We start from the raw sequence: 5,427 nt of genomic DNA on the forward strand, positions 1-5,427 counted from the left end.
TGAAACACCGTTTGTTATTTTTAATTTGTCTTAGTTCTTTATTATATATAAACTATAATTATGTAAATTTTGAATAGCCTTTTCATCATATTTTAAATATAACGATAACTTTTATTTTTTATTCCTTTTTTTTCAATCTAGAATTATTACTTATTAACATAGATCTGATGATATACGATATATTCTTTATCTTCTCACTATATTTCCTGCAACCTTCGGAAGGTTTAGCAGTCACCCATATCATATTAAAAAGATATTAAAAATTGGGAATTCAAATCCGATGACGCTGACCGTGACATATATTGCTCAAGGTAATGATTCTTAGTGACATCAAAGGACAAATTCATCTCGGATGACTTTGACTCTCCCACACATTATGAAGATCATCACACCGAACAATCTTCGGAAAATTATAGTCACCCATCACGCATCACAAAGCAATCCAAAAAAATTAAAATGATACTGATTTATACTGTAAAGTCATCCTGAATGACCATTGGACACTTTCAACAGACCATTGCCCATTGAGAAGCTATTAAAATTAAAATAGACCATTCATCTTCGATGACCCTGACCTTCCCACACATTATGAAGGTCAGCACACCGAACAACCTTTGGAAGGTTGTAGCAGTCACGCATTACCCAAAGTTATTCAAAAAAATTGATACATTGTCGAGGTCACGACTCTGAGTGATGAGACACTTTCAGGCGAGGGTAAGAGAGGACGAAAAGAGATGAGAGAGAACGGAAGAGAGATAGGATAACGAAAAAGAGAAAAGTGATGGAGGTGGATGGTGAAGTGGGTAATGGGGGAGGAGAAGGGGAGGGGACAGGAAAGTTGGTCGAAGTTGGGGGAGATATAGGTGAAAAGTGAGAGAGAAGAGAGGTGCATGTGATTGCGGATAGAGAAGGAGAAGACGTTATTTCATTTTTCATGAAAATCATTATTTTTCGATCGCTTGTCCAGAACAGACCGATTTTATTTCTTTTGGTTCAAATTACTCGTGGCGATGCCACCTTTCAGAATGTTACAGGCGATTCAAAATTTTTTATATTTTAGTATTTCTGTACCCCCCAAAAAACAAATTTTAATGGCTCGGGATAAGAGACTTGTAGTATCTGTATGTCTTTTAACTTTTTTTTTAACATGGCCAGAGATATCTACCGCGTTTCCTGATATGTTTAAAAATTTATTTTTGTATAAAATGGTTGTAACAGGACAATAGGAGTCACAGTAATTCTTGTGCAAATCAAACAGTTAACAAAACAATTTTATTAATAATTAATCTGCTTATATGTCTCTCACTCTTGAGCCATCCTCAAAGATAATATGTTGTAATTACAAAAAAATTTTTTCTTACAAATTAATTCAGTCAGCTATCTTCAACTATTAACGGAAATTATAATATAAAAAAGAACTCTAATAACAATCTAAAATGTATAAAATTATTAAAAGTAAATATTTGGAAGTAAAAATGATTTATTGTAAAACAATAGAAAGTAGCTCACTAAAATAAAAATTCATCATATCGAAAATTAACATTATAAAAAACATTTATAAATTCTAAAGATTTAGTCAAAAACTACCCGAGTAACACATGAAGCTTTAAAACGTCTGCGATAACGTTGTTTCAGCTTAAATCACAGTATTTTTGTCTATGACAGTGCTATAACATTATTATGACAAAGTTGCAAAAATGGGACAACATTTTTAGGCTTTGAACCCAGTCAGAAATGATAATGAAATCGACATCGAATCGATGTCGATTCAACGAAAGCATCAAACGTCGATTTCATTATCATTTCTGACTGGGAAAATGATGTCGTAACTGTTTGGTTGTGCAATTATTTTGCTGCGGAAAGGTTGTTACAACCACCATGAAGCTTCAAAATGATCATTTTCAAATATTTAATATCACATTGGCTCTATACTGTCTCTTTGAGATCGTGTAGCAAAACCCCACTTCGTGCATAAAATTTGCACTGCACTATAACCACGGAAACACGTTACATTGATTGAGTTCTATCACTAGAGTACTAGAAACGTAGATACTCGTGTTCACCATTTTTATTCCTTTTCTCACTCCTTTCTGTCCCCATTCCATCACTGAGCTGTGACGAATTATAGTCATTTATGATTTATATTTGTTGTTTGAAATTTTGTAGCTCTTTTCATTCCATTTTTGCTCTCATAATCAATTGAATATCTATCGTAATATTAGTGTAAGATCTGAAGAGTATCTGGTGTTCAGATTATTTCTAGAGGTGCCAAATATGTATGTCAATTTGAAGAAAAAGATTTAAATTTCTCTGCGAAGTGTAGTGATATTTATTCACAAGTCATGCATTTATTTTATAGCAATACAGCAAGTTGTCGACGAATATTATCCGCAGGAAATTTAAATAATACCTTTTTCTAATCTATTGATATAATTTACCGTAACGCAATAAGGCATTTTATAAATTTTTTTGCCTTCGTTAATATATAACATTTCAGTTTTTTTATATCCTTCTTTTCGTCTTTTAGTCTTATGATAAAATTTCGAAATGCAGAAATACATAAATACGAAGCTACAAGATTTTCAACAGCTTAGACGCTATAACTTATAACAACTATAACGACCATAATCGCTCAGCTCAGCGGAGGAATGGAAACAAAGGCAAGGAGTGGGGAAAGGAATAAAAATGACGGATATGCAAATACTCATGTTTATGTGCCTTATTATCACCAAAGAAACACGCTACACTGTCTGAGTGTTGTACTGGTGGACTATAGAGCCAAGAGAAAATGCTATAATATTATCCATGGAGACGAATACACTGATTACGACGATATAACCTAATACATCTACAAAACTACTTACTGCTTCTATTTGCTATAAAAAAAATTTTTAATGTATAATAATGTAAAATTTAATGTATAATAGAAACGATAAAAGATGATAAATTAAATTTATGCGTTGTATCTAGAGTTGGGAAAAGAAAGGACTTTTATTTTGGCCCCCTGCTCGAAAAGAAATGAATCTTCGAAAAGATGACAGCTATTTTGACTGTAAAATTATCGTATATGCTTTTACAGTCAAAATAGCTGCATTTTGATTTTTCTACTAATTGTCACAGCGACTGTACAGCTATCAATACAATCAAAATAGCTGTGACTGTATTTTTACTTTTTTATTAGCTGTCATACTGATTGCATAGCTATTAATACAGCTAAAATAACTGTGGCTGCCAAATAATTGTAATTAAGGCTGGCAGAACATTGTACTAGTCACATTTTTGCTGTTGCAGCGAACATAGTTAGACCGTGTTACTTAGATAGTCTTTGATCATTCAGCGAATGTGTCAATTATATTGAAATTAATGGATAACTTTGAATACACTTAGAATGTTAATCGCAAAGAAAGAGAAACAAGAAGGAAAGAAAATTTTGATATTAATTATAGTCCAGTCAAAACGAAAACTGAATCTTTAATCTTAATGTAATGAAGAATATACACTGATTAACTGGAAATAACAATGCTCCAACATTTATAGTTCGTCTACAATTTTCTATTTTTGTATGTGTATGCAAGTTGCATCAATTTGCTTTACTTCATAAAAATTACTTGTTTCTTTCTGACGAGTAAACTGGGATGAATCTAAGGAATCTCTTTGATATGTTTGACATCATAGTTGATGCACTACTTGTATAGGATAGATTGAGAATAATTTGAAGTAAGTCGAAACGTACGGACATTATACGGACATTATATTCTTTTATATTAAAAATGGACTTTTAAACATATCTATTGTTATATTTGCGCACCAAATACTGCGCTGACTCCTACTTCTCTTTTCTTGTTTTTAATTTGTTAATGTATTATTTAAATATTTATATTAAATATTTATATTAAATTATATTTATATTAAATTATATTTATATTAAAAATCACGAATTTTTATTAATTGTTGTCATTCTTCAATTATCTCTGAGCCTCCCGGGCCCCCGGGTCCCATTGTAGTTATGAAAATTTATTCAGGACGGACAGTCTTTATCGGTGGCCGAAGTTATAACATCGATGTTATGAAACTGACTAATCATAATTATTTCACTGAAGAATGAATTGATTGTAATTGGCCATGTTTTTCGAAAGATTTATAACATCGATGTTATGACTTCAATGTAAATCGAGCTGTATAAACGTGATCGATATTATAATATTGGAGCGCATATATTTGAAAAGATATATTTTTATCCTTTTGTTTTAATAATGTTTTTATAATATTTATTTATTAAATAACTAATAGAAAATATCTTGTAATTTTCTGGCATCACTATATATAGAATATCTCGATCGAAAAAAAAAATCATCGTTTAAGTCTTGTTTTTGTTGTTGTTTTATTTGAAAATTTTTTTATGTCGATAAATTTCAAAATAATAATTTAATTCTTTGATAATTCTTTGTCTATTTTCTATTTTATTTTCTATTTTCTAATTAAGAACAAATTAAAGTTTGGAACATTCTTGAAGCGATTTTTTCAAAGTTTTTAATTTGGCCCATTTCTTCTTTTGCGCAGAGCTATTTCTGTAGCTTCTGTGAGCCAGACACAAACAAAAAACACCGATAAAATTCATGCATCGGCATCCTTAAGGTAAATTTTCACGTGCTGCTCTAACTGGTTGTTTCAGTCAGTAAAAAAGTCAGTAAAAAGTGATCCTTTTTGTCGCTAAAACAGCCGGTTTGAGCAGTTCATGAAAATTTACCTTTATGCTCGAAAAACCACCGAACTACACACACACACACACACACACGCGCGCGCGCGCGCATATATACATCTATACATATATATGTATTTGAAGAAGAAAACTCATTGTTCAAATTCTGTTTTTTTTTCATCGATTCAAAGTTTTTTTATATCGACATAAAAAAATAAAAAAAAAATGTAAATTTTTAATCATGATTTTCTATTTTCTACAATAATTTAAATTTTGTAAAAAAATACAATTTGTTAGCTGTTGAACGTATTTTATATATAGGATATTCAATCGACAACGTTCGTGGGTAAATAAAATGGATTAATAAATTAATTGAATCGAAAAGTCCTATATCATTTTGCAATTTTTGCAATAATTAACAAGATATTAATTACTAAAAATTATCAAATATTGATCTTCAATAATTTTTTTCTCAAATACTATAAAAAAAAACAGTAAGAGACAAAAATTGTATATTTTCTTCTCATAGAATTTTAAGAATTTTTTCAGAATTTTTTATCAACTTTTTAATACTGCATTTGCTTATTCCTAATATGAGAAAATTAAATATTAAAAAATCTTAAAAAATTCTTTAAAAAGTCTCAGAATTTTATAAGAAAAATTTAATAATTTTTGTTTTGCTGTTTTTTTTTTATAAAATTATATTTAATATTAAATATAATATTTAA

This window comes from Atta colombica, unplaced genomic scaffold (genome assembly GCF_001594045.1).
Source record: "Atta colombica isolate Treedump-2 unplaced genomic scaffold, Acol1.0 scaffold7, whole genome shotgun sequence".
Lineage (NCBI taxonomy): Eukaryota > Metazoa > Arthropoda > Insecta > Hymenoptera > Formicidae > Atta > Atta colombica.